Raw genomic sequence first — 18,771 nt, forward strand, 5'->3', positions numbered from 1 at the left:
GCAAGGGGAGCCATTGTGTCAGCAGCATTGAAATTACTTTTAACATGTATTGTAAATGCAGTGGGAGTTGTAGTGGCGATGTTATTAACAGAATTAATGTCATGATACTGCCTTCTGCACTCTCTTTTGTGTATTCCATTTTGGTTAAAGTTTAAAGTTTGAGTTATAATCTCTGACTGGTTATGTGATCCTGACCAAATCACTCGGTGTACCTGTATCAGCTCACTTGTGGGTTTGTCAAGACAAGATAATTTAAGGTTAAAGTAGTTCCGTTAGGGGGACTGGCAAGTCCACCTTAGCCCGCTGTGTTCAAGTGGGGCTGTGCAGCTGAATGAGCCCTTCGAGCTATCCAGGATTTGTCGTTTGTCCTGTGTGTGATGCTCCTGCCAAAGGTTCCCATTCTCATATTCAACTAAGAAGGTAAAAAAAAACAAAAACTGAAGGATGGATGCATGAATTAACAGATGGATACAGTAATAGAATTTAGATAATAAATTAGAATCGTTGTAAACTCTGAACTGGGGAACTTTATTGCAGATGTTAATGAATGTGCCAATGGGAATGGAGGCTGTCATCAGCTCTGCATCAACACAGATGGCAGTTCTCAGTGTCAGTGTCACAAGGGCTACATGCTGAGCCCAGAACACAACTGCACAGGTAAGCAACCACTGCCTCGTAAGTGACAGGGTTTGCATTATTGTTCATTTCTATTTTGTTTCTTTACTTTTTTTTGTTCTGTTTCTATTTTCTGCTAATTACAGTTGTGGATCAAAACAGCTTTAGGCCTCAAAATGAGAATCAGACCACTGCAGAGTACAAAAGTGTAGGCCTCACTTGCACAAATCATCCTGGCTCCAAACTCAAGAAGCAGGCTTCTGGCCTCCACAGGTCCAGTACAAATTAAAAAAGTCTTTCTAAATTCAGAAACTCTGAAGGGGTAGGGGAACAGTAAAATCGTTGGCCCAAAACTCATTATAGTGCCCCTTTCTATTTTGAAATGTATTTAAAAAGGAATAGAAAAAAAGAACAAAAACAAAGGCTGAAGCAGGAATGAAATTAAAAAGAAGGTATGATGAAAGGCAAAACTAAAGTAACTAAAACTAGTCCATAAATCAAAATCAACGCCAATGTCCATACACAAATAAAAAAAAGAAAAAAAAACTAAAACCTTTTTCACAAAATAGTCAAATCCAAAACAGAGCTGACTGAGAGAATGAATCTCAGTGTCGCAACAGCCATGCCACCAGGAGTCTCCTGTAGCTACACTAAAATCCATAGGACACATAATGAAAAGAACAAATAAATACATCAAAATAGTACAGGCATACAGACTAGTTAATAAACGAAACAATATTATCAGAAGAAAAATAACATACAAACAGAAAGACAACATAAAGATTAAATACACATGTTAAAAGTTGATTGTTGCATGTCAGCTCTTTCTGTCAGGTTAGTTAACCCCCCTCTGTGTGCTGTCAATGTTGTTGTTGTGTCAGTTATTAACGTGTGTTCTGCATTTACTGGTAAAATGGAGGGAACCGTCAAACCCACATCCGAAAATGACTAAACATCTAAAGATAATTCATTAGATTTATTAGATTACCTTAAAAATCAACAAGGCATAAATAAATATCAAAATATCAAAGTAAACATGGACATCAAAAATCACACCTCCAAAATGTCAGAAGAAAGATTCCAAAGAACATTCTATTACAAAACAAATCCAAGTCAATAATTCCAAAAAGCCAAAGGTCAGCATCCTTAGCATAATCCATACAGCACATGCTTCTAGAAGGACAGACGAACAAAGAAACAAATCCAGTGCTCCACAAAAGGCCCACCTGAAGCCTGACCTATATGTCCTCCCTGGTACCGACAGAGGCCTAATTACCACATCTGGGAATTGCAAATCAATTAAGGGTCTCATCCCACCACCCTCAAAACTTCTAAGATACTGTTTTGTCTTGGTAGAGTAATATATTACTCTACTTTCCCCTATTGTATTATTAATAAGTAGCCTTTGTCAGAATGCCTAATCTCCCCGACTTACCACTGTTTATAAGGTATTATAGTATATAACTTATCCCCACCTTCCCTTCTATATCAATAGTAAAAGACAAGCAGGAGTTAAGTTGCACATAAAATAATGTATTATTCGTAATATTCATAAATATTAACAATATGCAAAGTACATTTGAATATTGGCAACCATACAACCTGATTAAATGGCAATGTGTAGTGTCAGGCGGCACACAGACTTGCAGTTATTTAAAATGTCTCTAGTTAAGGCATCATTGGTGCTCAGCTTTCTTCAGAACAGGCTGCATTGCCTGCCTCAATATGGCTGCCGAGTTGTGCTCTCCATTGTGTTGTCTTCTTCAGTTCATGGTGTGATGGTCTTCATCAGTTTGGTAAGAGAGATATGCTTCTTCATCATATGTTGGTTAGTAAGAGAGAGAGAGAATGTGGTTTAACAAGCAGATTTATAGATTCTCTGTCCAACCCCTACAGCCAATAGGGCATCATAGTACTTAAAGGCCTCTGAGACAAGCCAATTCCAAACAGCAATACTTCAGACCAGTGGGGGAATACAACATCTTAAAACCTTCCACACCCAAGACCATATGTCTTTATGGTTTTCTTGCGGGGGTTAAAAGACTTTAGCAAAGAAACACTCGCCAAACTGCTTTAAGGCACATCCTCCCCCAAATCTGTCGTAAAATTCAAAGAGACCCATTCCTGGGTTAAACATGAATGCTTCTCACTAATGTAACATTGCTTTGCCTAAATTACAAATAAAGACATACAAAATATTTATCAACTTATATGCAAAATCTTACATCACAACAGATACTTCATGACATTGGTTAGAACAAGCGGTTAACACAAAGACTAAAGAAAGCAAAAGTAACTGAAAAAAGGAACAAAGCAACATAAAGGCAGGCCTCATACAGAACCTTAACAAAGTGAGGCGTGAGACCCCAGATTAGGTCACGAACTTTCAGGACCTCCAGTCAGTTTTGACGGAGTGCTATGAAAATCCATAGGTAGCCACTGCCACAGTGCAGTGCCATTAGTCCTTAGCTGAGTTCTTCGGTTCCCTTTTGTACTTTTTGTAATTTTTTTTTGACAATTGAGTTTTTGATTTTCAGGGTTTCAATTTTTTTCACTTTGTTTCTTCTTCCTAGATTTTGGATTTTCAGCTTCATTATTCTTTGGGTCTTAAATTCAATTTTCGTAATTTTCTTCTTTTTTTTCAAAATTTTAACATTTTTCATTTTGTTTTTTTGAATGTTTGGATTATGGACTTGCTTTCAGATGTTTTGATTTGCTTTTGTTGTTTTGAATTTTGATTTTTATTTATTAAATGTTACATTTCTTATTTTTCTTACTAATAAATGTAATATCTTAAAGAACAGTTTTTTTTGTGACCAAACATCTGTCAGTTCTTCCTCTCTTTTGAAACAAACTATCAGGACGGACAAAGAGGTAAAGAATCCTCAGAATGCATACGTCTCATCTTGTTGATAACTGCACTTTATATGCACTAGATAAGTAATCATCCATTTAACATCATTATATAACACTTTTTAAGCTAAAGAATTGTGTTTATTATATTAGGTCGATAAGATAATGTACAGTAAACATTGTTTGAAATTAAGAGAAATACATTACAGATGTTACTGTTGAATGGCTTTTCTATACAGTTGTATTCAAAGTTATTCAACCCTTATTCCAAATTAGGTTTATTGGCAAAGTTTACAACTTTCAGCTGTTTGCAATAAACAAATTAATCAAGAACAATTTAAAAAGCTCAGCACAACTAATTTTGCAAGCGGTTTCTCCACAATCAACACAAAATGCTACTTTTAATTATTCAACCCCCTGAATAGAATCCCCCATAAGAGCGCACATTCGTAAATAAGGTGTTTTGTCTCAACCCAGGGTCTCAATAGTTGCATCAGCTGTGCTGGTGATAGAACGCATCAAATACCTGCACTGGCTAATGCTTTGTCCACAGTGATTGCATTTTGTTTAGAAATACGGGTAAGTCGAGAGAATTGTCCATAAAGTTTAAAGAAGAGATCATTGCCTTGCACAAACAAGGAAAAAATTTGAAAATATATCAAAGGCACTGGATGTTCCTAGAGATACTGTTGAAAGCACAGTTGACAAGTTCAAAGTTGACGGAACACTGGTTACGCTACCTGGACGTGGCAGAAAGAGGAAGCTATCAACAGCTGCCAGCAGATTTCTGAAGCCAAAATCCCTTGAGTGCCTGCATATGAAATGCAGCAGACACTGACAGCTCTCAGTTTCCACAGTAACGCGCAAACTAAACTCTGAAGGTCTTCCTGCCCAAACTCCAAGACGTATAGCACTACTTACCCAAAAGCACAAGAAAAGTTGGCTCCACTATGCTCAAAACCATATAAATAAGCCACAGAAGTTTTTTTTTTTTCTGTTCTGTTGAGCGATGGAAACAAAAGTGGAACCTTTCGGGCCTATGGATCAGCGGTATGAAGCATACACTGAAAAGAACACCATGCCTAGAGTGGAGCATGGCAGTGGCTTGGTGATTCTCTGGGGTTGCTTTGGTTCTTGTAGTACTGGAAACCTGCAGCCTGTAGAGGGTAAGATGGATTCAATCAAATATTAAGAAATCCTAGGAGAAACCATCCTGCTGACTGTGAGGAAGCTGAGGCTTGGGTGTCCCAAAGACCTCCCAAAAGAACAATAATCCCAAGCATACCTCAAATTTCACCAAGGTGTGGTTTCAGAAAAAGTGCTGGAAGATTCTAGAGTCGCTGTCACCAGCGCCTGATTTGAACCGCTAGAAAATCTTTGGTGGGATTTGAAGAAGGCGGTTGCAGCACACATACCCAAGAGTATTAGTGAGCTGGAGGCCATTGCCCGTGAGGAATGGGTTAAGACTCCTCAGGAATGCTGCGAGAAGCTGAGGTCTGGCTATGCATCACATTTGCAAGAGGCCATAACAGCAAAACGGTGCTCTGTTAAGTACTAAAGATCCTTGTCGTAAAGGGGTTGAATAATTTTGAGACTGTAGTAGTCATTAAAAGTGGCATTTTATGTTAAATGTGGAGATACCACTTGTAATATTAGGGTTGTGTTGAGCTATTAAAATTGTTTTTGTTTGATTTGTTGTTGCAAACAGATGAAAGTTTGTAAATTTTGACAATAAACCTAATTTGGAATGGCAGTTGAATAATTTTAAGTGCAACTGTACTGTGTTTACCAGTAAGGCACAAATAATTCAGCACTTAACAGCTTTTCCTGATGCAATTTGCTAAAGTTTACTCTGTATGATTAATGGAAAATGCTTTTTGGTACTGCTGATCATATTTGTGCATGTTTTTTTTGAAGAAATAAGAACTAATAAAAGAGTCAGATGCCTGTGACACAGCAAGGTGACTCAGATACTAAATATAGAAAATCGATTTTGCTCGAAGCCCATTTAGAGTTCTGCAGGTAGTGGAGGGCCCTTTCATTGTCCAAACCGGCGCCCCTTAGTGTCCATAGTGCAGCCATATGGGGTCTGTGGGGGCAGGGTTCCTGAAGTACCCTTTGGTTAACTTTCATAAACGCCAAATCTCAAGTGACGGCATCATAAGCGCCCGCCTATGTCACCTAATGGATTAACCAGCTTTGCCGACAATGTAAAAGTTTCTTTTATCAAACTAACACACTGGAGGCAATGAAACTCCCAATAAGCACAAAAAGAACCTCACAAACTCATACTGCATGCTGGTAGTAGTAACCTAATAAAATACAAACACCTGAAGTGGTTCCACAGAGAATTTGTGGTGCTTCTTCCCAGCTCCCAGAGTTCCTGAGTTCCCAGTTCTGCCAGTGCACACTCTCCCAGTGTCTCCCAGTGTGGTTTTCTCCAGATACTCACAGATACCTGGTGCTGTGTGATTTGTGATTTATCTGAATTGGGGAGACTAAATTAGCCCAGGTGTGAGTGTCAGTTTGTCTAGTGGTGGGCTCCAGGGGCTTAAGGCCCCTAATCCTTTGTACCACACATGATCTTCTTGCCCATCATATAGCCTCTGAGCAATGTTAAGTGGTTTATTTAACACTAGCCCACCCACGGCGTAGCATACGCCGCATAATTATGTATTTATAGGTGAACACTTCCTGAAAGACACAGTTGTCCAAATGGGTTTGGTTTTGAGGATACGACTGTAGGTGAATGAAAAGATGTAACTCTGGAGAGGGCAACATACAATACAGCATTTTACATGCTGCATACAGCGATTCACATTGAAGTATAGACACTGCTAAGACCATGGCATACTCCTCGCAAACTGTTTTACACGCTGCATACAGCGATTCACATCCGCGACAAACAAATTGTTATACACGCTGCAAACAGCGATTCACATCCGCAACAAATATGATTCTTCTTAGATGGTCCTGTCGCGTCCACCCTCGCTCTCGAAGCATACTCACTGCCTGGTCATGTGCCCGCTCACAAGAGCAACTAACAGAGACCCGCCCACCAACTGTAAGACCATGGGATACCCCTCGCAAACTGTTCTATACGGCGCATACAGCGATTCACATCCGCGACAAACATGCTTCTTCAGAGGTGCATGTGGAGTGTAGCAGAGACAAACGCGAATGATGCCCTGTTCTGTGAGTTGCTGCATCCGAGTTGGTGCGCGTGGCTGTGCTAGTTGTCATCGTATCCAATGGTCTTAAAGTTGGTGGGCGTGGCTCTGTCCTGCATGCTTCCATGGGTGTCTTGCTTGCGCTGGTGGGGGCTTAGTGAATTATATATATAGATACATGTATAACTTGCACAAAATCCCAAAGGTCCCCCAATCTTTGAAATTCACATACCATACATTTACTAGTCACACAAAAGCCCAAGAGAGCCCTCAATCCCCACTTTTAAATTTCACATATATGTAAAATTCCGCTCTTCAGATTTTTATCCATACGGTCACTGAGGTGTTGAAGACCCCTATCCCTGGAAACCTTCCAGGACTTGGTCCCTGCCTTGGCTGAATGTCCCCCAGGACCCTAAACCTGCATTAAGCTCATTGAAACTAGTAGGGGAAAAAAGAGCACCTTATCTGTATTAACATTATGAAATGTTTTGGATAAAGATGTTTCAACATATTTATGCAGACTTGGTGATTCCTTCCTCTTATAATTTATTTCCATATGTACCGTCAATAATCTGCCACTTTGTTTGGCCTGCTTTAATGCCAGTGTTGGTCATCATGTTGCTCTCCATTTCCAGATATCGATGAATGTGCCAATGGAAATGCCAGCTGCTCACATCTCTGCACCAACACAGATGGAAGTTACAAGTGCCAGTGTTACTCGGGCTTTGTCTTGAGTCCAGATAATGCAACTTGTGCAGGTATTTCTTTGTGATTTTTCTGCAGCTGAGCTGCCGTGATACCCTTATGCCATTTTAGATCACACAGAACATGGCAAACATTCATACTATTTTAACACCACTAGTACTCAGACACCCAAAGAAAAAAAATATGCTTTGAATCTTAAAGAGAACAAATTCTTTGCAGACTTTGTAAAAACAGCACAACACCATGGCATCTCCACACGCCCAAAATGATGCCCACAGAGACCCATATTTATTAAATATTGTGAAATTTTAACTTTGCTAGCTGTGTTACCTGACTTTGTCCAGGAAATTTCAGAAGACATTGGACGTCGGTTATAGTGCAGTTGGTTAATCACGAGGAGTGCAAAGAAATCACTTGTGTTGTAACAAAACTACTGGGGCTTCCCCCTTAGAAATTCACGTGTCATGATCTAAGACCAATGCCGCCATCAAAGTGAGGGGTGATTGGGGAGTCCCCTTTGGAGTTACGAGTGCTGCATCTGGGGTCTGGAGGCAGACAGAGTGGAATGGATAACCACAATGTGGTAGGCATTTAAGGGAGGTGGTAATCAAAAGCAAAAATTGAAAAATACTGGCCTGCTTCGAGAACAACATGGGGGGTGGGCATCCCTGTTCAAAGAAAGCAGACATGCATGTAAATGTAGACCATTTTGGAGGTCAATAGTGTGGGTCCCATTTCACCATTCATAATTGCAAATTTCTATTACAATAGAGTAGCTTGTGGAGGACCCGTTAAGTTTAAACAGATGAAAAGATCAGGAGTCGGGGACAGCAGATCAGAGCTTAAGCCTCTGAAGCTCCCACTCACCTCCCGATGCCACTGCTTTGGTCCTTGCTTATCTTGAACCCAAGGATGCCACTTCCTCCTCTACTAGAGAAGCAGCATCTTGTCATAGCCACATTGCCTGGCACCTGCACTCGCGCCTTATAGTGTGCTTGCTAACCACTGGCCTTCGTGTTTTCTTTGAGCATCGCTGAACTTTCTCCTTCCATTTCTTACCCAACTGTAGGTGCCAAATGCGATCATTTCTCTTTCCTCTCTGGGACACCGCCTCTTTTTCAGTCATTCATGCACCCTATTGGTCAGTGCTGCTGTTTGGCCCATCAATCACTTCTTCTGGATCCGTTGTTTCTATAAAGCATGTTGTCAGCACAGTGCAGAGTGTAGAAGCTGGCATAATTTTGATAACTATCAACAAAAAATAAAACACGTGTTAATTTTCTGTTTTTATCGCATGACCAAATTTTAGTTAAATTTTTGAGATTTTGCGGTGCTTAGTTTTTCTATTGTAGTCGGGGTTTTACCCCTAAATGTTGATATATCAGAGTGTCCCTCCTTAGTGGTTACCTACTGGCCTAGATGTGCCATTCTACCAAATTACAGCTTTTTAAATAAACAGAAAATATCATTTTTGTTAATGTGTGAGTAAGTGAGTCAACTTTGTATTATATACTGTATGTGTAGATAACACACACTGAACAAGCTTCATGTAAGGTAGAAATGTAGAAAAACATATCCATTTATTATTATTATTCTTAGTTTGCCATGTCTCCTTTTTACGTTTCATCTCCCACGTGTCCTTCTCTCTCAACCTCTGTTGTCTCTTTCCCTAGGCTTTTCGCCTTTGTCCAACTTGTCTCTCAGCCCTAAACTATGACGGAGAACAGCCATTAAACCCCGGGTGAAGTTTACTTTCAGGCCGTGTGTAAAATCTCTTTTGTTAATCTGCATCTCCATGTGCAAATAAGATGAGCTGTCAGCTTTTATCTTCTAGGATCTTGGCAAGTAGGCTAACCCTGGTCACCATGGGTGTTGTAGTGGGGGTAACAAGGGTAATGATCACTCAGGGCCCACTGGGTAGGGCAGGCCCTCAAAGCCTGAAATGAAAGGATGGAGCCCACAGAGACTGCTTATGTATGGGGCCCAGAGTTCTGTGCTACACACCTGCCGGTCACTTTTAAATTTACAATAGTTTGAAATCTGTGATAATTTCCAAGCGATATTGTAGATTAGAGAAGACCTTGAGATATCAGGCACACATTTGCTGACAGCACTTTATTTGTTCATTTAGTAAGTATTGTATAGAGCGTAGACATTAGACTGCTTTGTCATGATGGGGATACAAATGAGAACATGCTTCACATGTGTACAATTTGCATTTATTTCTTCAGGTATCCTTTCAAAAATATATTCATTTGTTTGCCCCTTCTGATTTTTCCTGCATCTTCATGTAGTGGAGTGTGTCTGACGGCATGGCTGTATCTTGTTTTGATCTTCAGCAGTCTCCACTTTGCAGTTTATATAGAAAATGGATAAAATCATTCACCGGTGTTACATTTCTATTTTCAGGCTAGATTAGAGGAGGCATTTCACCCACAGAACATATAAAATACATTTCACTGCTTTACGCCTGATCACAACAGTTGGCTTATTTGACTTTGTTTCATGAAGACAATCAGAGCTGGAAGTTGAGGATTAGAGTCACTGAAATATTTGGTTATGAAACTGCACACCATGGCCGACTTTATTATCTTGAAAGAGTTCATACAAACAGTACGTCACCACAACAACAGTGGCATAATTGTCATTTAACTGAGTTTCTTGTCCTGATCACACTGTGGCTGCTTGGATTTGATTAAAGCAGTTTCTTATTTAGAAGCCACAACTATACTGAGAAGAATTTAATTTGGAAATAATAAGGGTGTACTCACATTGGCAATTTGTTCCATACCTGAGCACATTTGTCCGTATGTAACCCCCTCAAAGTCTAGTTCGTTTGAATAGTGTGATTGCTCTGTGCTGGGCCAACTGTACTGTGCTCTGGCCCGCTGAGAAGAGGTTTGCCCGAGCATGGCTCAGTAGCATTCGGGAACAGCGTGATCGCTAAACTTAAACTAGCATGGAAAATAGACATGACATCAATGATGTGACAAGTCAGTGCAATTCTCATTTCATTCAATACCATCTGAGTTAAAAACAGGTTTTTATTCTCACCTTACGCATAAATGTGAATTGTATTTGGCAAAAAAAACTGCAGATTTGTCCCTTAACGTCATTTGTCTCTGTAAAAAAAAAAAAATCTTCTAGTACGTGCAGCACGATTAACAGCTAAGTGCTGCACTGCACACACAAATCTGTAAGAGCGTAGAGTATTATCCTGCCCTACATGACTCCAAAGCAACCACAAAATAAATAAAAGGATTTTGACATGCATGCTGTCACTCCGTGTTCGGATCTTGTTTTGGCTTTATACAAAGTCGCATGATGGTAATGAAAGTGTGCCTGTGCTTTGAACAGTATGCGGGTTATGAGTGCAGGCCAGTGGAGAAGTAGGAAGGGGGGACAATTGTGCTTGGACACGGTATGGAACAAACATGCCTAGTGTGACTACACCACAAGACACGCACTGTGATTATTGGAAATGCAAGCCAATATGGCGAAGGAAAACTTAATTACAATATCTGAAACAGGTGGCATTGAAAGCTATCCTTTCATCCTTCTCCTGAGCTCATTCTCTCCAGTTAAGGATTTGTGGGGAGCTCTGAGTGCAAGGCAGATGTCACTCTGGATGGGTCTTCACCCACTCACAAACACGCACACACACACTGCATATTTGTTTAATCCCACCTACTCCAGTTCAGGGTTGAACACTTTTTCTTCCTAGCACCAGGAGCCTGGACCCAGAGACCCTCTACTTAGACACCCCCAGCAGCACTCACTCATACTAGGCCAATTTGGAGCCATCAGTTAACCTACCCAGCATGCTTGGGGTTGGGAAGCAGGGCAGAACTGAAGAAAAACCCCCTCAGGCTGGGGAGAATGTGCAATCCCCACTCAGAGAGTGGCCAGCTCAGGTTTAAATCGAGCCTACTCGAGTCAGGGGGGCACACATCGCACCCGCCTACCTCCCGTGCTGTCCATTCACTTGGAGTCCTTGGCCCAGATACAAGGACTTCTGTAACTGCTCATACTGCTTTCTAGAAATTGAGTATGTTCTAAGTCTAGTAAAACAAGAATATTTGGATTATAAAAATAAAAATTCACAATTTCCATGTTTTTCCTTTTATTTGTAAAAATGTAATTTAAATACATTTAATAAATTTAATTACATGTAATTTAAATTGAATTCAATTAACGAACTTTTAATTTAAATACATGCAAGAAGATTTTCATGAAGACAGTAAAGCACCAGCAGCAACAGGCCTCTGCAGCGTTCATCATCTGTCCATGCACTCCTTTACTAACCACTTTGTCCACTTCTTAATCCTTTTCTTTAAAAATAAAGTTAGTGTTCATTCTTCCAGTCTTCTGTACAGTGTGACTGCTCTTTTGTGTCCTTGATGTTTGTGTCCAGAGTGCATTCCCATTGACGATTAACTGTAAAAGTGATAATTGAACTTTATACACATAAGACACACGTGTGCTGCTGTTGACCCAATTTCTGAAAAAAGTGACTGCACTAATTCAAAACTGAAGCACTTATAGCATTTGTAACGTATTCGTTTAATGGTTAAATCCTCTTACATTACAGACTGTAGCCTTATGGGCTTTTTCTTGCAGATGTTGATGAATGTCTACAGACGCCTGTCCCTTGTGGCAGAAACACGCTCTGCACCAACACCGAGGGCTCTTACAGCTGTCGCTGTGAAGCTGGATTTATGGCCAGTGGACACAACTGCTTGGGTAAGCTCTGTGCTTCTGTCTGTCTGTCTGCCGACCCACCTGTTATCGAGGTCAGTACAGGTAAACTGATGAAAAAGAGACATTTATGCTGTCAAGTGCTCATATGCTGTACAGTGGTGTGAAAAACTATTTGCCCCCTTCCTGATTTCTTATTCTTTTGCATGTTTGTCACACAAAATGTTTCTGATCATCAAACACATTTAACCATTAGTCAAATATAACACAAGTAAACACAAAATGCAGTTTTTAAATGATGGTTTTTATTATTTAGGGAGAAAAAAAAATCCAAACCTACATGGCCCTGTGTGAAAAAGTAATTGCCCCCCTGAACCTAATAACTGGTTGGGCCACCCTTAGCAGCAATAACTGCAATCAAGCGTTTGCGATAACTTGCAATGAGTCTTTTACAGCGCTCTGGAGGAATTTTGGCCCACTCATCTTTGCAAAATTGTTGTAATTCAGCTTTATTTGAGGGTTTTCTAGCATGAACCGCCTTTTTAAGGTCATGCCATAGCATCTCAATTGGATTCAGGTCAGGACTTTGACTAGGCCACTCCAAAGTCTTCATTTTGTTTTTCTTCAGCCATTCAGAGGTGGATTTGCTGGTGTGTTTTGGGTCATTGTCCTGTTGCAGCACCCAAGATCGCTTCAGCTTGAGTTGACGAACAGATGGCCGGACATTCTCCTTCAGGATTTTTTGGTAGACAGTAGAATTCATGGTTCCATCTATCACAGCAAGCCTTCCAGGTCCTGAAGCAGCAAAACAACCCCAGACCATCACACTACCACCACCATATTTTACTGTTGGTATGATGTTCTTTTTCTGAAATGCTGTGTTCCTTTTACGCCAGATGTAACGGGACATTTGCCTTCCAAAAAGTTCAACTTTTGACTCATCAGTCCACAAGGTATTTTCCCAAAAGTCTTGGCAATCATTGAGATGTTTCTTAGCAAAATTGAGACGAGCCCTAATGTTCTTTTTGCTTAACAGTGGTTTGCGTCTTGGAAATCTGCCATGCAGGCCGTTTTTGCCCAGTCTCTTTCTTATGGTGGAGTCGTGAACACTGACCTTAATTGAGGCAAGTGAGGCCTGCAGTTCTTTAGACGTTGTCCTGGGGTCTTTTGTGACCTCTCGAATGAGTCGTCTCTGCGCTCTTGGGGTAATTTTGGTCGGCCGGCCACTCCTGGGAAGGTTCACCACTGTTCCATGTTTTTGCCATTTGTGGATAATGGCTCTCACTGTGGTTCGCTGGAGTCCCAAAGCTTTAGAAATGGCTTTATAACCTTTACCAGACTGATAGATCTCAATTACTTCTGTTCTCATTTGTTCCTGAATTTCTTTGGATCTTGGCATGATGTCTAGCTTTTGAGGTGCTTTTGGTCTACTTCTCTGTGTCAGGCAGCTCCTATTTAAGTGATTTCTTGATTGAAACAGGTGTGGCAGTAATCAGGCCTGGGGGTGGCTATGGAAATTGAACTCAGGTGTGATACACCACAGTTAGGTTATTTTTTAACAAGGGGGCAATTACTTTTTCACACAGGGCCATGTAGGTTTGGATTTTTTTTCTCCCTAAATAATAAAAACCATCATTTAAAAACTGCATTTTGTGTTTACTTGTGTTATATTTGACTAATGGTTAAATGTGTTTGATGATCAGAAACATTTTGTGTGACAAACCTGCAAAAGAATAAGAAATCAGGAAGGGGGCAAATAGCTTTTCACACCACTGTAGATTGGCCATTTCCTTTTACTGGGTATAGTTTATATATTTTAAAGTGGAGCATTCTTTGAGAAAATGTAAAAATAATAATAATGATAACTTACAACCTAACAAAAATCCAATGGCTTATCTACTATAGCATTGAGGCCTAACACTGGACTATAACATCAAGTCTGCTAGATCATTTCCTACCTTGGACTCGCTGTATGGCCGTGAGGATGTTCCAGCTGTGAAAAACAGCACTTGTAAAGCACATTGACTACAGGAAAGATCCATATTCCCATCTTCTTAACCCACTTATCCACAGCAGGGTTGTGTAGAAGTTAGAGCCTATCCCATCATGAATAGGGTGCAATGCAGGAATAACGCTGGGATAGGGCACTAGTACATCACAGGGAGGGGAAAAATGCATACAATGTAGAATTTTTATTATTATGAAAAATATGCTAGTGTATAAAACGCATTGCCACGCAGCCCTCTGCAGAGGATTTATTTAACTCTGCAGAGCTTATCTGTCTGCTGCTGTACATCCAACATATCATGTTGAAAAGTAGTATGCTAAAACACTCTTGATGGTTGAGCATTAGTAAGTCAACAGCAGCTTCTCCTTCATTTCCACTTTCCAAAGAAGTCTCAGGAAAAGTAGTCGTTGCTAAGACTTTTAGATCACCACCAGAGTGTTTGCTGTCCAGGACAGGTTTTCAGGTTTTCCACCAGGTCCCCATTGATGTATAGAGGGGCTGGCTCTACTCTGTGCCTCCTGAAGTCAATGACCATTTCTTTAGTTTTACGGGTGCTGAGTGAGAGATTGTTCCTGGAGCACCAGACTGACAGTTTCTGCACCTCATCCCTATATGCTGACTTATCAACACCGGTTATGAGACCTAAAAATGTTATCAGGAAACTTGATAATAGTGTTGCTGGAGTTATTAGATGTACAATCATAAGTGTACCGGGCATTGAGAAGTACGCTCAGTATACAGCCCGGAGGGGAGCCGGTGTGAAATGTATTGGTGGAGGAGCTGTGGAGGCCAGTTCTAACAGTTTGTGGGCAGCCAGTGAGGAAACACATTATCCAAGCGCAGAAGGAGGGGAAAAAGTTCAGGTTATACAGCTTATCGATTAGTATGCTATGGATGATGTAATTGAAAGCTGAGCTATAATTGACAAATAGAACCCTTACACAAGGTCCCCGAGTGTTCCAGATGGCTCATCACTGTATGGAGGGCTGTACTGATGGCGTCTTTCCTGCATCTACTTGATTTATAAGGAAACTGGTGAGGACAGAAGGTGGCAGGGAGGCTGGATTTAATGTGCTGGGCTATAAGTCTCTTAAAATATTTCATGACTTTTGACGTCAATGCAAGTAGCATGCATGTAGTCACTAAGGTAATTTAGATAAAGATTTCCAGCTGAAAAAAAACCCCACTGGGAGTGTACATATCATCAACTAAGAAAGGTGGCTGCTAGGTAAAGGAAGAGGTGTATTTTAATGCTTGCTGCCTTTTCCGGTGGAGAAAACCCAGAAATGCGCAATGGTGTGTTTTAGTGTATATTCATGTTGCAAATATGCTCACATTTTTAACAAAATGTACTGCACTCTCCTCCGCAGTGACGTGAATGACACACATGTAAACAGAATTGACCAGGGTGGTATGGACTAATTGTTTTACGCTGCTGCAGAAACAAATTCTAGCCAAATAAAACAAACATTTAAGCCCCCCCAAAAAACTCACCCTTCAGTGAGTTTCACAGTTGTAAAATTGTTTGCAAAATTAATTTAGTGTCAGTTTTCCAAAACTGTATGCAAGTTTGAAACTTGCCTGTGTCGCACATCACTAATGTATGTCAGTAGCAAATCCATTCCAAGCTGTCATTCCCTGTTGTATTTTGGGGTTTGCCATTTCACAAGAACAGTGGCCTGGCAGCATGAAAGTGGGAGAAAATTAATCTGCAGGACCTACATTTCTCTGTAGATCAAGAATGGAAAGATTTATTGACTTAGCTAACGTCCACTCAGACCCATCTCCTGGACATTCTATAATTCTCTGATCCAAGTCACTATCAATCATGAAGCCACCGAGCTCTGATGATGCCAGGGTCACTGTAGAACTGTGTGTTGTCATTCAGGCCAATGACCCGACTCAGAAGAGTGCAGAGTATTTTACAATCCTTCCTAGTAGATACCAGAAGCTTCGGAAGTGCATCTTCAACTGGCAGTATGTGCTTGAACACTCGCTTTTTGATTAGAACTCTTACTGCTGCATTTTGAACAAGTTTCAGACTGTTTATGTCGTTGTTTAGCATTACAGTGGCCTAGTCAGCTAAAAACAAAGCATCTGTCTACTTCTTAACATATTGCACTGACAGAAATTTGTCAAATTTGTTCTATGTTTATTCAATAAACAAAATGCTTTCTTTGCAATCCAGGTAATTTGGGATTTAATAGTGAGATCTGAATCAATGGTGAGACATAAATCCTTTACTTCTACTTTGATCTGTAAGGCTAGATGATCGAGTTTTCTCTTCAGGCCCCTGCTGATCGCCCTATTGCCAAATAGAATATCTGTTTTGTTTTGTTTTGGTCTTTGTTAAGTTTAAGGAAGTTCATCTTCCTTCTAATAAGATGTATGGGGTTAAGAGTGAATGTGTCCTCTGCTGTGACTGACATGTGTAGCTGTGTGTTATCTGAATAGCTGTGGAAATATGTCTGTCTGCTAAGGGTTTCACCAAAGAGAAGCACACATACCTGCAATAGTGAAGGACCGAGGATTGATCCTTCTGTCACACCATACTCTTCATCTTACATTTCTGCATGACACTCATAAATGTACAAAGAGCTTTTCTAACCCATTGTTTTAGACAGTGAATTAGACTTCCGTGATCTGTGGAGTCAGATAAGTACTCAGACCTAGAAGAGTACGTGTGTATGTGTTGTATGTATCAGCATTAAGTTTTAAATTACTATTTTAACTAAAGCTGTTTTAGTGCTATGGCTCTATAAGCTGACTGATACTTCTGTTACATTGATATTTCACTCAAGTAATTATTAAATTGTTTTACTTAATAGGATAAATTTGAAATAGGTTTAAAATTCTCTAAAACCGAGCAGCCAAGTTTAGTTCTCTTAAGCAGACGTTTACCAACCACATCTTGGAAAACAGCAGATTCCCTTGAGGTGTTTACAAAGTCTAGTATGACACTGATTAAGCAATCAGACTTTTTCCAAAAAAGGATTAATTTGGGCATTTATTCTAAGAAGTTCAACTTAATTTATTTTATTTAAGAGTTTAAGATTAGTGGAATGAATAGCAGAAAGGTGATCTGCTATGGCCCTTGATCGCCACGATCATACATTATCACTTCTTGGTGTAAAAAAACTTTGTAGAAGCTTCGGACTCAGCTACAAATACCTGGCTGATGCAGTTAGAAGATGAAGGTGGATTATTAGACTATTGATGACTGAAAATTGTATTTTTGGATTTTTTGCATTGACGTTTATAATCTTTGGAAACCATGGCTGCCTTTGAGTTTGAACAGCAGTTTTCTTTTAAGCTGTATGATTCGTAACAATTTTGTAGTCTTTCAGACTTGCTTTTTTATGATTAATTTGTGCTCCTCTTTGCAGCAATTCACTTTAAGATAACAAACAATTTCAATTGTCCATGTCACCAGAGTATTTGAATATTCATTAAGCCTAAACAGAGCGACAACATCAGTAGAATATCAGGCTAACGTTAAAATTAACCTTGTCAGTGCTAGCTCTATCAGTGGGATTACTGACCTACAGCTTACTGTAAAAATTACTTCACAATGTACAGGCAAACGCTGCATCAAAAGAATGCTTCTTAATAATGTGCTCCTCCTTATTTTTTGGCATGGATATTATTAAACAAAAGAAAACACAATAATGATCTGAAATGCCTAAATCCAGAATCGGTATCACATTAATATTAAGTCTTTTTGACATGATTAAGTCTAATATGTCACCTGCAGATATCATAAGAATACATGAATACATTCCCTTCCTTTTACATCAAGATTCATAAGTGAAAATTAAAATTTAATGCTATGATAATTCTGTCGTAGAATGGATAATAAATCTGAACGAATTAGGCATTGTATTTAGGCGGAATCTAGATATAGTACAAGAGCAGTTAAGTCACCTTTAAAGGTTCTGGAAAAATAGTCAAAGGAAATAAAATTGCAAAGAATTAACTTTATAACCAAACCATTTGTAAAATAACTGTTACGTCCTCCAAATTATCCTCCTTGTTGAATAAAGTTAAAAAAAATTATACTCAGGATTGCCATTTCAATACTATATGTACAAATGTCTCCACCAGTATTAAATAATTTAGTTTACTTTCAGTTACAAAATAATTTATATAAAACCGGTAAACTGCGCACTTCGTGATAACGTGCAGTGAATACACTTGACTTGAGCCTTCATAGTTTTCATACTCTTTCTCTGTACGTTTAGCATTCGTTTGCTCAGAAGTCAATGTGCTTGCTGCTTCCTGAGTAACTCTTCTTTTCTACACCCTAGCGGCCCGCTGCTTCTCTTCTTTCATTGGCATCTTTTCACGTTAAAACTGATTAAGTCAGTGTTTGTGTTGCAATTACTTAGTACGTATTCTTTAATTTTTCACGTAAGCTGGCACTTAAGTCTTCAATCTGCCTCAAGAATGATTTAAGATATGAAGAGGTAGGGGAAGTGAAGGAGAAGGTGGTAGGGAATGAGAACGGTGCCTGTATGCATATGTCACACAGCTGCCCTGCTGCCTGCTGCCGAGAGTTGATTCTACAATAAAATAAAAATAAAAAAAGGAATCACTTGGAGGTCAATCATCACCCTGAAAGCAGATATTAGACATCATGTAATATATGTGTACCACATTTCAGGTCAATAGTTCAAATGGTTTGCGAGCTACTGGTGATTTAAAATCCTGGACAGACAA

This window comes from Erpetoichthys calabaricus, chromosome 1, assembly GCF_900747795.2.
Source record: "Erpetoichthys calabaricus chromosome 1, fErpCal1.3, whole genome shotgun sequence".
Lineage (NCBI taxonomy): Eukaryota > Metazoa > Chordata > Cladistia > Polypteriformes > Polypteridae > Erpetoichthys > Erpetoichthys calabaricus.